Here is a 15,451-nt window from a genome sequence, read left to right on the forward strand (position 1 = left end):
CTCTAATATAAACATATAGCAGAGCGAGAGAGACAGTGTCTACATGCACATGTAACTCCAGAACAAAAAACACTCCAGTGCACATATTTCTCCTCCTGGGGACAGGATGAGAGAACACACAGACACAAGAAATGGTAGTCACATCACTTAACACACTACTGGTAAGCGCTCAGAGTCTACAGTTATGAGTGAGGTGTAAGAACTAGAGTTGAGCACAAAATGATTTTCCTTCTCTGAAAATTTTTTAAAGATTACGAAAACATTTCTGTGAGCGAAAGCACCCGGGTTCAGATTCTACACATTGTTGTGATAATCTTTGTGCGAAATACGCCTTGTGAGGGATCATTTAAAAACTGACAACACACTGATCATCAATATTCAGGTGTAACATATGTACAAAATGCGTATTAAGAGTTATGAACAGAAGCTGAAACTATGACCACAATGTGTTTACCAGACAAGTCTGGAGAGTGAGTAAACCGGTTACTCAAAGGCAAAGGAAAAGCTGACTCCGCTAGCCAGGTGTCATCAAAGTTGAGGGGCAATCACCTGCCAAGTGGCCATTCTTTGGCAAGGAACCAGGGCAGGACCAGATCTATCTGCATTTTAGCAAACAAGGACATGGACCCTCTTTCACCGTGAGACTCCTTGTCTCTGTCCTCACAGCTGGAATTAATTCTATCTAGGGCAGTGGTGGGCTGCAGGTTGCACACCACTGAGCTAGGGGGAACCCTAAGGAAAATGCATTTCAAAGAGGGCTGGACTATAAGAGGGAAGGCCAAAAACACCCCAAGGCTTCTCTCCCTAGCTCTCACTCTGTCTTTCACCTAAGACAAAGGAACCAGCCCTTTGAGGAAGATTCTGACCTGAGCATTTGGTCAGCCCTGTTGCTGGGAACATGTAGTAAAGATTTTATCTTGAACCAAGTCTAGTTTGTTAAGTTTTAGCTACATATAGCATTTTATCTTTGTTTCTCTTGTAACCATTGTTGACATTAACGCCTTGTACTTTTACTCACTTAAAAATTTATCTCGTTGTAGTTAAATAAACTTGTTTTATTTTTTTTTAATCCAAACTAATCCAGTGTTGTGTTTAAACTGAACTGTTTGGATAATGTAGGGTTACCATACGTCCGGATTTTCCCGGACATATCCGACTTTTTGGGCTCCAAATCCCCGTCCGGGGGGAAATCCCAAAAAGCCGGACATGTCCGGGAAAATCGGGACATGCGGGGCCGGCGGTGCTGGGCCGGGGGCCGGGCCGGCGGTGCGGTGCCGGGCCGGGGGTTCGGGGGCCGGGCCGGCGGTGCGGTGCCGGGCCGGGGGCTCGGGGGCCGGGCCGGCGGTGCGGTGCCGGGCCGGGGGCTCGGGGGCCGGGCCGGCGGTGCGGTGCCGGGGGCCGGGCCGGGGACCAGCAGTGCTGGGCGGGCCGGGGGTGCTCGGCCAGGAGCCCGGGGGCCGGGTCGGGGACCGGCAGTGCTGGGGGCCCGAGCCGACCCAGGCTGGAGACGCCGGGGGGGCCAGACTGGGCCACGCCTCCTCCCCCCACACTCCCCTTACCTGCTTCAGGCTTCCCGCGAATCAAATGTTCGTGGGAAGCAGGGGAGGGGGCGGAGTTGGGGCGGGGACTTTGGGGAAGGGGCGGAGTTGGGGCGGGGCTGGGCGGGGGCGGGGCCCCGTGGAGTGTCCTCCTTTTGGAGGCTCAAAATATGGTAACCCTAGATAATGCCAAGTAGCAAACTGTTGCATATTGACCCCTTGCAGGGGCAACGGACCTCTAATATCTGAATTGTCCAGGATAGCGCTGATCAGTGCAGAGCACGCATTTGGGGGAAAATCCAGGACTGGGAGTGTGCTGGGGCCACCCTGCAAGTAGCAGCCAAGGCTGCTGGAAGCCAGAGTGTGGCTGGTGTTTGCTGGCAGGCTCCTGGGATCAAAGTTGCTGGGCCAGGTCTGCGGCTACACTCAGACAGGGTGTGACCCTCACGTTGGCAGGCTGTTTGTGAGCAGCCCAGGGTGGGAGCTACAACTGAAAAGCATTGTGAGCCTCCCAGCGTCATGGGCAGGAGGTGGCACAACCTCTGACTGGTCTGGATTGCACCCTGGAATGTGACAATTTGACACAGTCAAAATTCCAAAAAATGTTGAGAACTGAAATACCAAAAAATTGGTTTGGGTCAATCATAACATTTCATTTTGTTGTGATTTTGATTTTTTTTTCATTTTATTTTTGCTTTTACTGTAAATTAACTTAAATTTCTAAATGAAAAGTGCTTTCGAACTGAAAAACAGAACTTTTCATTTTGAAAATATCAAAACGGTACATTCTGATGATTTCAAACCCCCCCCCTTTTTTTTTCAATAAACGGGAAATTTGTCAAAACCAATTCTTTCCTGCAAAACTTATTGCTGTTGATGAATTGCCATTTTTCAACAGAAAAAAAAACCCTTAAAAAATGGAAACAAACTTTCAAAAATTCCTGACCAGCTCTAGTAAGAACCTGAATAGAAATTGGAATAGAACAGTGCTTTCAGCATGTGTTTCACTCCTCAAACATCATTTTAAACCCTTTTGATGAATTTAGCCTCTGCATCCAGGCCATATGCTCAGTTACCTTCAATCATTCCTTAATCTCAATTACCTCCATAGCAGCATAGTCATCCACTGTGTTGGAACCAACTCCTGTGCTTTTTGAGGCATTTACTATCAATCTGAGCGCATGCGTCGCTCACCCCAAACAAATCCACCGCCTCGTCTCACATTCCCTCCTCAGGAATACTTGTGTTCTTAAACTCAAAGCATGGGTCTATGTTCATTCCAACTGGCAGCAGGCAATCCCATGGAGACGTGCAGTGTGAGTACGGAGTTTGTATGATGGGGCGCCAGACAGATGCGCTCTTACTTTTGCATTTAAAAGCAAACATACAACTGTGTTTTAAAGTTTCTCAGGGGAAAAAAATGAAAGCAAAAGGGATTCCAAGGACACAGCCCCTCAAGCAGTTTTCAAACATCAAACAAAAGGGCCTTCGGTGTGTTCTCCCCATGTGACACCTTTGTTCGTTCATCCCAAGCCTGCGGGCACATTTCCTGTGACATACAAAAGGTTCCCAATACTGTAGAGATAGATGTAACTACATGTGACTTACACATCTGCTGGTCTGTCTGCCGATCCTTGTCACTCTAGACTAATCAACTTCGTTTTCTATGGAAAGCTGTTCTTCAGAAGCTAGGCAATAATACATTTGGTAGAGGAATGTAGGGGAGAGCTGCAACAGGTTTGTATCAGAGGGATTAAACAGCTGCCTGTCTGCTCATTTATCTATCATAGTTAAGTACACATGAGTACTTGTATTCCCCAGTGGTGGCTGGATTCTGGTATGTATATCTAAATGTGGGTAGGCGCTGTCCATCTCTCTTAGCTGCGTGCGTATCTATTTCTCTCTCTCCTCCTCCTCTGTGTTGTCTATTTTTATTTCCCCCTTGGCTAAATTCAAGGTTATGTTTTCCTTTCTATCGCTGCCAGGCCATCTCAACGGGTTTGTATAGTTGTGCTCCATGTGGCTCTGCACTTGTACGTTTACAAAAGCACAACGGCACTAACAGGAAGCTGCTTGAAACAGACCTCTTGCACTGGCCTGCTTTCCTGTATTGTCCCCTCTCATTGGCAGTGAGGGCATCTTATGTAGCAGTAACATTCCCTTTTCCCTTCATCCCTCCACCTAAGGCCAGATTGTGAATCCCTTACTCCCATCAGTTACTTGCAGGAGTTGTCCCATCAATTTCAATGGGAGAACTTGTGTGCACCATTGATCAAAGGAGTTACGGGTGTTTTATAGGTTAGGGTTTCACACTGCCACCAATCACTGTGGCATCTGACAGCATATTTTAAAATCTGTAATAAATGCTATATTACTGAGGGGGAAATTTGCCTTTTTGACACACACCACCCAAGTGACGAGAACTCGCGCATACATCTCTGATGGGCATTTTGTGCGGGTGAAGGGCAGACAAAATTCATTGTCCCAACCCACAGGCAGAGAATGGGAGCTGCAATACAGCCCTGTCCCGAACCCAAATGATCCCTGCCACTCCATACGTGCCATGTGGGGTTTGAGTCTGTGTAACTGTGGATAAAGTGGTCCGTACTGCTCCCCAGCTCCAAGACCCCTCTTTACACACCGGCCTATTTGAGGAATGGCAAAGAGATCCTGCCCACAGCACACACAGGAATCGCTCTGTGTGACCATTCTTCCTGCACCCCCACTCCCAGCACAGAAAAAACCACCACGGTGAGTAAGTGATACAGAGAGGTGTCCACAGCAGTGAATGACATGCAAACATGACTTTCTGCAGGCCTAATTCACTAATTCATTAGACCTTCAAGGTCTATGGGCCTTATTCCTTGCGCTCCCCAAAAATCCCACTTAAATCAGTGTGCAAGAAATGCAGCATTAGGTCCTAAATCAGCATTTGCCCGAAAAGCTGGAGAGCCCAGCATTTGGATGGGTGTTATTGTTCTATGCCTGCTCCTTGTTCTCAATCAAATACAAAAAGTATCGGCAGACAGCTGCTGCAAAGCCTTTCCTGAGCCTTTCTCCTCTGAGTAAAGAGACTCATTTTAGTGTTTGACCTCTGAGTTTCGTGTTCATTATTGAGTCTGGAAACCAGCAGACTCACTGCAGGAAGCTGGTCTCTCTGCTGCTTCGACAGCGCATGGTTCACCTACCTTTCGCACGCTGACAGAGGGAGCCTGCAGTGCCGCAGCAATAGAACTACCCAGCACACTTTCCTCCCTAACCTGCCCTATTGATGGAAAATATTAATAGATTAAAAGTTCCCGCGGGACACACAAGAATGAGATTTTAATTATTTTACAAAAGTGCCAACAAATTGCTTGTGAACTGCAGCTCCTCAAAGGGAAATAGGGAGCCAATAGACTTAGATGGTAGACAAATGTAAAATTCATGCCTCTTTCTTCTGAGGAGAGATTGTTTGGGTAATGCAAGTGCCAGCCTTTAAACTGCATGGTGGACTTAAAAGGAAAGAGTGATAAAGGAGATTGGAATGGGGTATAAAGGTGATGTGTAAAGGAAAATGGTCTCTTTGGAATGGATAACTACTCCAAGCTGGGTACTCTTCTGACTCATCTCAGGAAGGAGAAAAGATATGCTTGGTATCAAAGGAAAACAGTGACCTTCTAATTTGGAAATCTACCAACTAAATTGCTGGTCTTCTATTATCCTCTGCCTGTGGAGTAGGAGCTCTATGCTTTTAAAATACCCTGAGCTAAATAACTATGTGACCAGTTTTGCTTATACCAATATAACTGAGTGGACTTTAGATCTGTGTGCACAATGTTTTTCTCAAAACTAGTGTGGGGTTGGTTTGACAGAATTGCTACAGAATTCATACGGACATAGAAATTTCTTCCTAGCTATAGAGCCCAGTGCATTTTTAGCGACGTGTACAGTAGATGCACTTAGACTTTCGTGTTTCTTGAAATGCCAGCCTTTCTTGACCTATGTGATTGAGCTGGAGGATTACGCTGTAAAACATATGAGCAAAGAAATCCCAGTATTGTCAAAGTGCTTCATGTCACTGAAGTTTGGTGAGCCAGCATTTGGCTAAAAGGCTTGGGGTTTTTCCAGATTTACCTCTACCGTTTACATTTCCCATGAGTTAAAGGATGTTTCCCACATCCAAATTGTGGAGAGAGTCTTATTTCATCACTGAAAATACACAAATGTTGTGAATTAATGAACAGATTTTATAGGAAGGAACCAAAGAAAGTAATGACAGCCTTGATTATTTTATATGGTGTTGCAGGCAGACAACGCACCCGGACTCATTCCATGATGGCAATAACATTTTGCAACAATAAGGCCTGATCTAAAGCCCAGTGGAGTCAGTGGAAAGATTCCCACTAACTTCAATAGGCTTTGGATCAAGCCCATACACCACTTTGATGAGTGAGAGGTCACAGCGTTCTAATAAAAGTGGGTAAACATTATTATCTCCATTTTATAGGTGGGAAAATACAGCGGTGAAGTGACTTGCCCAAAGTTACACAGTGAGTCAGCGACATAACTGGGAATAAAACCTAGGCCTCCAGACTAACAACCCTGCACTCAATCCTCAAAACCACAGAGGGTAGCACAGTGACAACATAACTGAGCACCTGAGTCATTTGTCATTAGTAGCAATTAATCTGCAGCGACTGGCCTACTTGCAGTGTCCTTAAAAGGGCATAACAAGAAGGCGAGGGGGGGGGGGGGGAGAGTTAGGTAGTAGGTAACTCATCAGTTGAAGTGTGAATTAAGTTATTCACTAAGGCAAGTGAGGAGCAATTTGAATCACTGCTTCCAAGGCGTTCTGAAGTCAAGGGAGCAATGTCCATTAACACTGGCTGAGGATCAGGCCAAGTTTCTCTTCCCCATAGTTCTGAGACCCCTTTCGGTTGCAGGAAAGGCTGTATGGTATAATGATTAGTGTGCTATCCTGCGGTGTGATACTGAAGCCCCACACAGTAATGGGGGCCCTGATGTCACGGATATTCCTGCATGTTAGTTTTGGGAAATTGTTTCAGACAACCTACAATCCGATATTGGCGCACGGCTGCGTATGTGAAAACTTTACCTAAAAAATTAAATACCGACTGAGGGCAGGAGGTGAAGATAATCTGGAACACCCCATATCTCAATGGAATTCCCTGAATATTCAATGGGGAAACACTTGCCAATAAATCAATCATTTTTTTACTACTTGCCATAATCTTTCCCAACAAGTTCATGTACCTCCACTGATAAAGTCTGAACTGAGAATAGGAAACAGGCTTGAAATCAACAAACAGTGCATGAGCCATTGATCAACAGGATGCCAAATACAAGAACATGCACATGGCAATGCAATGACAATAAAACACTTTAACACTTTAAGCTATGTCTACACTGCAATTAGACATGCACGGCTCACCCATTCCAGCTGGCTCCGGCTGGGGGGCTGTTGAGTTGTGGTGTAGACGTTCCAGCTCCGGCTGCAGCCCAAGCTCTGGGACCCTCCCACCTTGCAGGGTCCTAGAGCCAGGCTCCAGCCTGAGCCCAGAAGTCAACACTGCAAAGAAACCATCCCACAGCCCGAGCCAGCTGGCACGGGCCAGATGCAGGATTTGAACTGTAGTGCAGAAGTATCCTTAGAGATAATGGGTGAAATCCTGGGCCCATTGATGTGAATGGGACAACTCATTTTTTAATGTAATTAGAAATGAAATGACTGCATCTCTCATGGTTCCAAATAGGACACTTATGTCTGATAAAATCAAATATGCCTCTTTCTAGTAATAGGAAGGAGACTGCTGGCAGAGGATGACGGACTTGTTGTTAAGGCATTGGATGGGAGCAAATCGATCTGTGTTGTATTCCTCTCTGTGCCACATACTTGCATGTGACTCATATGCAAGTCACTTTGGGCCAAGTTTCAAAAGGAGCTCAGTTCCAATCTAGGCACCTAAATAAAGGTCAGATTTTCAAAAGCGCTCAGTGTCCAACATGGATACAGTGAGCTGAGCTCTGCTGAAAATCCGACCCTGAGACTAAGCAATTTTGAAAATCCAGTCTATAATCTTTCTGATTTCAGAAGTGGAGGTGAGGATAAATTCACGGTTTGTGAGAGGCTGAGACACTACAGTACTGATCACTACAGAAAAGCCTAGAAAGCCAGGAAAAAAAATCCTCATTCAGGTTTGGATAGTGTGTAGTAAATGAGGCGTGAGACTATGCCCTGAACAACTAGGATAAAAGGAAATGTTGAGCCATTGCCTTGTTCACCGAACATCATCCCTCTTCTGCACTGAATGACGGAGAGGTCATACAGCGTAACTAGTAAGGGAACACCACGGTGTCTCTGTCAGCATAGCTATGGTCCCCTATCATAGGCACAGCTTATCTTGACAGAAGGAGTTTCTGTCAGGGTAGGAATACCACCTCCCTGACAGATGTTAGCTACATTGAGAGAAGCCCTCTTCTGTCGACACAGCTGCATCTATACTGGAGCATCTACCCTGTTTTTCCCCCACACTCTTGACTGACATAGCTATGCAAATATAACTTCAAGCGTAGAGTACTCGGTGACTGAGCAGTTACAGACCGTATTGCAATTACATTACACAAGGAGGCAGAGTTGAGGTAACACAAACAACGCAGAGTGCCTCACTTTGCAACTGAGGTGGCTTTTTGCTCGTTTGTCTTGTGGTGTATATTTCTGCGCACACACAAACATATATTTAGGCTGCACATGGAAATTAATATTTGTACGATATTCATCTCAGATTTTGACAGCTCACTGTTGGATTTCTAAACAAATAATCCCTCAAAAAGCCGTATCTATGAAGAATGGCATTTCCTTTGGAAAGAAAACAACATTTGATATGACATGAAGGCAATTTACAATAAGTAGCATATAGTGGTATGGAGTACAGTTGACTACTCTATGGATTCATAAATTGGACCCAGAAGTCAGTGACCTATACTAGTAATTTGGATGCCACACAATGCTGAGTAGTCCTGCTATAAACATTAAACGCTAAGGTTGTTGAGTGACGGAGATTGCAGTTAAAATGAACAATTGAGATGTTAGGCTCCAAGGCCTCTGATAGAAGTATAGCAAAATGGTTGACACTGATTTGTCAGAGGATTCCAAAAAAGAAAAAAACAAACAATCTACATCATGGCTCTAGTCCAGTTATCAGACAGAGATCAGGATCAACAGGGCTAAAATAGGATGAACTGAAGAGGAGTGATGAGACAACAGGTGTCTGCCAAGCAAGACTGCAAAGACGACGAGAAGGGTTCTAGAGTGGTCAAGTATGAATGGACTATTAGTACTGATAACAGACAGGGGAACCCAAAACATCCTAGTACCTCACTGGTAGAAGAAGAAGAAATAGCATCAGCTAGTATCAGAAGTAGCATTTGAAGCAGGAACAGCAGGCCTGCTCCACACACTGCACTGAAATATCCTAATACTGACATGAATTTTCAGATGAACAACGAACAAGATTAGCAGGTTGCCAAGTGAGGGTAAAACCCCCTCCCAATCAATTCCATCTCCATCTCCACTGGATGCAGCAGACGTCAAATTAATGCCATCCTTTCTAATCATTAAGGGTTTTTTATACATGTAGGGTAGGGAGGCTGAAACTAGAGCTGATTTTTTTTTTTTTTTTTGAAAAAAAAGGCTTTGTGTTTGTTGGTTTTGTTTGAAATTCACCAAAAATTGTCAATATTTTTTTATTTTTTGCAATAAGTATTTTTCAATTGGGGGGGAATGTTTAATAGAAAAACTGATCAAAAGCATTATCAAAATGGTTATTAGATATTCTTCATTTACTGAAATCGCACTTTTCGATAAACAAAATACATCAATGTTTTCCACAAAAACGCTTAAATCCACACACAAAAATGATAAAAGCTCAAAAAAATACCCTAACAATGGATCCGTTTCCAATCCTTCAAAACAAAACAATTTCATTCTCCTCTTCCCACCCCCTCCGTAAGCTAGATTTCCCGGTTTTAACCATCAAAATTGAGGCTGTTAGGCTGTATGTTAACTGTATGAAGTATTAACACTTTTTCAATCAGATATCTTAACAACATTTTTGCAAGGATGCATAAATAGAAAGTATGACTAAACAGGAAAATGCAAGTCAGCACTCGGAAGCCATTTCTATGTTATTAAGATCGCCGCTAATCAAAAGCACTACAGAAGAGCTGAGTATTATTATTAACTGATGACTCCAAAAATCTATTTAAAACCCTTTACAGATTCTAAGCCATTCAGTTTTTTACAGACACATATTTACAATCCCAAAGGCCAAGAAGGAAAAGCACTGCCCATTTGTAGATTATACAATTCATCATGCCTGATCTCTGTCATGACATTTATCTTCACACAAGAAAATAGGGGATACCTCAACAGTAGGTATGGCGCTTGTGAATTATGCTTCCATTTTTGCCTTGCCTCACTCATGAAGATAAATGTCACAGTGGAACTTGTTCATCAGCTGCTCGATATATTCGGAATACCCTATGTGTGGGCATGGATGATGCCTTTCATTGGATGAACGAGGGTTGACTGCCTCGCTACACGGTGAAGTCAGAAATGATTTGCAATAGGTCATTCCTAATGAATGGAAGGAGAAGGCATAGTCTTGGTCTACACAGAGTGTGCCCTGTTAATACCACATTGTATAATATGTTCAATATTTTAAGCTTGCATTTTATTTTAAGGGTACCTGGCAGAGATTATGAAGGTTCCAAGTGGAGCCCAGCTGAAATGACAACAGCCAGTTTGTTAGCATAACACCTGCTTGCTTTTGATGCATATGTGGAATAATTGACTGTAGATTTCAGAGGTGTGTGATTACATTTTTATATTCCAATGGGAGAAATATGTTTTTATAGCCCAGATTTCTGGAACAGCTTCACATTTCTAGGAACTGATCCTACTGTCGTTTCACAGACAGGACTGCCGCTGAGGTAAATGGAAACTTTAAGTGGCAACTGATGGTGGAATTGAGCCCTTTGTGAGGTATAAATGTAGAATATAACAGGGCATTTGCATGTATCATTTGAATATAGCAGATAAGGTACAAAACCAAAACCACTTGAAGTTAAGTTCAAATATGAAATAGCTCTTGACACAGATCGGACAATCAAAACACAGCTGTTGACACATACTGAAAAGAACACAATACTTGTTTAGAAAAATCTAAAATACTGTCTTTGTATGTGGGAAAGGGATGCAGTTTTGGGACTTGGTTTTCTGGCTGTGGCCACACTAAAAGGAGGGAGCGGCATCTTCGGTTACTAAAGGCAGGGGCCTGTGTTTGCATGTGTCTCTCGTACAGCACTAAGCACACAGTCTCAGAGTCTGCTGGGGGCATCTATGCCCTGGTGGAAAGAATGGGATTGTGAAGCTTGAGTCCACATCTGTCACTAAAGGTGGAAGCATCCTGAGTAGTTATATGATGAGTAACATCTAGGAATCTCTTTCACAGACCAGGATCCCCACTGAGGTAGGCACTGTACAAACAGAACAAAAATGCCTTAACTGTTTGCACAAGGCAAAAATCCAATAAAGAGCGCTTCACCAGGTTTACATGTCATTCAGAGGGTTACACCCAGGCTTTAATTAGCTGGAATAATTGTACCGTGCAAGGATCAATCTGTTGAAGTCTGCAACGAAGCAGAAGCTTCAGGAACTGGCACTAGTCGGGATAATTTCATCTTAAATTAAATACCAGACTGGGGTTACGATGATTGTTTCTGACTTTGATATGGAGCTGGTGGGATATGTAGACACAGAGATGAAAGTGGGCCAGTATAGGCTGGTATGGCGTACAGGTAAGAACTGGCCGCCAGTACCGGCCCGTACACAGTCGACGTTAAAGCACTGTTGCGGCAGTGCTTTAACATTGCTACCCCCCCCCAAAGGATCACCGATATGGGGGGCAAAAGGGGCAGCTGCCCAGGGGCCCAGCGATTTAAAAGGGCCCAGGGCTCCCGGCCACAGCTGCTACTGTGGCAGGAGCCCAGGCAGCACTGAAGGGCAGGCTGAGGGATTCTGACCCCCCCAGCACTGCCCCTTCCACCTGAGGCCCTGCCCCTTCCGGGGGCCCGCAGGCGGGTCCCCGTACCAGTAAGTATTTTATCTTACTTTCACCCCTGTGTAGACACAAATTCACCGCTAATCCAACCCTGAAAGGTGTAATGTCATCCACTTCCACAACCCCAGGTTAGTTTTGCACAGCTAGGAAGAATAGTATGTATTCTAAAATTGTGCTGAAGATGTTAGCAAACTTGTGTTAAATATTAGCATGCTCTGGAGATGGTATTTACAGTATGAAGCTGGTTATGAGAAAAGATAGCCAATGCGTTAGCAGTATTCCAAAGGCAATGGGCCATGTGCTATCTAGGCAATATGAATACTTCCGGATAATCAAAATAAGTCCATCTTCAGCCCCCAGGAAACTGTTTTTAAGCACTTAGAGGAGGCTAGTCTTATTTCACATACCACATCCTGGGTAATAACATGAAAGGACTCCATGCTTGTAAAACTAAACTGGCTGTTTATTAAGAGAACTATTTACAGAGATGATGCAACTGCAGCTAGCATTCTAACCATGTGCACCCAGAACGACATCCTGGTGCCTCCTCCAAATTCTTCCTGCCTGCAACCTATGCTCGTCCCTCCAAATTCCATGCAAGCTGCTCCAAGGATAAAAGTTAATGGGGCTAGCCACTTTTTGTCCTAGCGACAATGACACATCTTGAGCAACAAATTCCAAGAGAGGGTTTGTAGAAACCCAAGTCAGATGATGTGGATCCAATCACCAATACTCCATAATAGGAAAGTGCCAGAGGCTGAGCTCAGGGTGGTGTTATGAGGCTTATTTGAAAGAAAGGAAAATGAAATTATTCACTGCATAGATTTGATGCTGTGCCAGTCATATAAAAGTGGCCTTTACAAGGAATGTCTCTGAGTCAAATAAACAGTGAACTGGAGCATGGCAGCTGGTTCAGGAATGAAATCCTGAGCTGGGAACTTAAAACAGCAGCTGTTTCACCGTACGAGCCAGCAAAGCCCTGGCTAAGTGTCTGCTAAAAAAACCCAACCCCTCTAATGTCTGTTACGAATGCCCTTTAGTCTAGGAGTCTGTCTATAGTGCAAAACAAAAACAAAAGGTGTGTTCTTAATTTGGGGTAGCTAACCTGCATTCGCTAACATGGGTTAAAATAGCATTTAAGACATAGCATTTTGGCTGTTAACCCAGGTTAGCAGCTCAAGTTAAAGTCTATAGGGCACATGGGGGTTGAACACATCTTTTCATGCAGTATAGATATACTCTAAGTGACATGAAGCTACAGACCATCTGGATGAACATCTTATATCAGAAGGGTTGGAAGAATCCTAGGACTGGAGAGAAAGGAAGGGTAAATTGGGAGGTGGGGGATAGGAGAAAAGTAGATGTAGGGCTTCGGGGACTAAGTGAAGCACTCCGACATCGGCGTGATGGGCAGAATAGAGAACTCAATCAAAGCCATTATCTGGTTGATGAGATGAGTAATGCCACAGTTGCATACCAACTCACTCTGGCAGGGACATCACTGCTGAAAAGACGTGTGTAGTGTATACGATATGATACTGGGGCTGAGAAGCCAGCAGGAAAGTGTTACTGTCTATGTTTCAAGCCTACCCTCTGCAGAGGTATTAGCACCACAAAGGGAGCCCAGTTACTTAAAAGGTGGGCTGTTAGGCTCTTTCTGCCCTCATTTAGAACCTAATGCTGTCTGTGTTGCAAATGAACTCTGATTGTTTGCCCTCTAGGAGCTATTTATAGAACTGCAGTGTTATTTAGGGGTTTTAAAAACATTTATTTTAATGCGTCAGATTCTCTTTTGTAGCTAGAAAACAAATTCTGTTAGCAATAAATCATAGCAAGTTACAGATTACTAGGGTGCTGATGACATACCTCCACAGGTGGAAAGTAACTGTTTTTTCTGTCTCATGCTTTGTAATGCACCCAATGTAGTGCACCCTTTGTAAACCACAATATGCCTTATTTTTATGTGTCTCTATATTTGCCTGAAATAGGTCTCTTTGAGGATAATGCAGAATAGGGTGATGGGGTGAGGGGTCACAGATCATGGGGGGAGATGCCCCAAGTGACTTAGGAGCATAACTTCCACTTTCAGAAGTGACTGAGGCTCCTAGGAACTTAAGCATGATTCAAAGTCAAAGATTTCCTAGGTGCCTTAGGCCCAGATTTTTAAAGCTATTTAGGCACGACTGAACTCAGCATCGCAGTGCCTAGCAGATTTAGGAGCCTTCCTGTTTTCAAAAGGATTTAGGCACTTGAGTCTAAATTCCATCAATGCTGAGCACAGCAATGTTTATATAGCTTCAAAAATCTGGGCCTATGTGATTTATGCTCATAAGTCTTTTGGAAAAAAAAAAAGCTGCCCATGTTCCCAGAATGCTCCTGTAGTTCAGTATGAGGATATAGCATGTACTATAACAATAATGGGGACATTTGTGAATTGCTAGGTCAAATCAGTCTTCTTTTTGTCTTTTTAAAAGCATCTGCTAATTTCAAGCATGGCTGTACAACCCAGCTAGACATGAACAAAAGGGAACTATTGGCACCCCATTATTGTTATATTACATGCTATATCCTCATACAACAACACAGAAAAAGCCTTGAATTGGGGATAGGGATGCCTAAATTCAGTTCAAAAAGGTTGAACTACACCTTTTTGTACTGAGGGCCAAACTTCAAATCCAGTTGGGGTTACAGTTTGTGGACTGCGTTTAGCCACTAGCAGAGAGATTCCATGTCACAAAGCCACCAGAGTGTGGTATAAAATGATCACAGTTGCTAACCTCTCCTCATGAGGTACCAACGATAAATAAGGTGTCTTTGAATGAACTCTCTGGAAAAGTTTGCACAGCAGCTACCTGCATTCTATTATATGCTAGCCAGGGTTACCAATCTAACTTTCAATCTCAGACACCAAAGTCCAGACCTGAGCAGACATAAATGGTCACAGCTCTATTGAGCTAGGCTAATTTACACCACCTCAGGATATGGCCCCACATTCACCAATAAAAAAAAAAAAGAAAATGGGCCACAGTGCCGATTCAGAAGACATTTTTGCATCAAGAAAACTGCATCAGAAGCAATAAATAATGGATAACTGACCATCATAAAGCCACTAATGTGCATATGGCTTTGAAATTTCATCTGCTCTTTCAAAAATATTTCTGCTTCACACAAGCTAGAGTTGAAAGAGAAGCAAAAGCATTAGCAGGAATAAAGAAAATGCTTTACCTAAAGCAAGTAAGAGAGAGAGAGAGAGAGAGAGAGAGAGAGTGTGTGTGTGTTTATTAGAGAGAGAGAGAGAGAGAGAACACGTGCACACGAACACGCTATATTTTGGTTGGATATGACCAAACAGTTGTATTTTAGCCATAGCTCTCACGGTCTCCAGAGCATATGCCGGGCTAAAATACAACTGTTTGGTAGTATCCACCGAAACACAGCAGTCCTGATCACTGCTGGGGTAAACTGGTGCGGCTCTGTTGACTTCAGAGCAGCTATGCCAATTTACGCTGCCTGAAAATCTGGCCCTGCTTTTTGAAGCCTGTTTCATATCTACATTTCCAGCCATTGAACCTTTCCTTATAGGTTAATTCCTTCTAGCCAATGCTATAATTTGGACCATTCCTTCTAGCCAATGCCTCCTTTGGATTGTGAAATCACAAGATATTGGATCAGAACCAAAGAATCTCTACGCAAAAGAATAAATGGACACAAATCTGACATCAGGAATTATAACATAACATTCAAAAACCAGTAGGAGAACACTTCAATCTCCCTGGACACTCAATAACA

The 15,451-nt window shown here is 43.7% G+C and overlaps 1 protein-coding gene across 8 annotated transcripts in view; it reads right to left on the reverse strand.

The window, feature by feature from the left end:
- Positions 1-15,451, reverse strand: part of ERBB4 (erb-b2 receptor tyrosine kinase 4) — a 986,993-nt gene that overhangs the window by 418,819 nt on the left and 552,723 nt on the right. The window lies entirely within an intron of this gene.

This window comes from Chrysemys picta, chromosome 11, assembly GCF_011386835.1.
Source record: "Chrysemys picta bellii isolate R12L10 chromosome 11, ASM1138683v2, whole genome shotgun sequence".
In the NCBI taxonomy this organism is placed as follows: domain Eukaryota; kingdom Metazoa; phylum Chordata; order Testudines; family Emydidae; genus Chrysemys; species Chrysemys picta.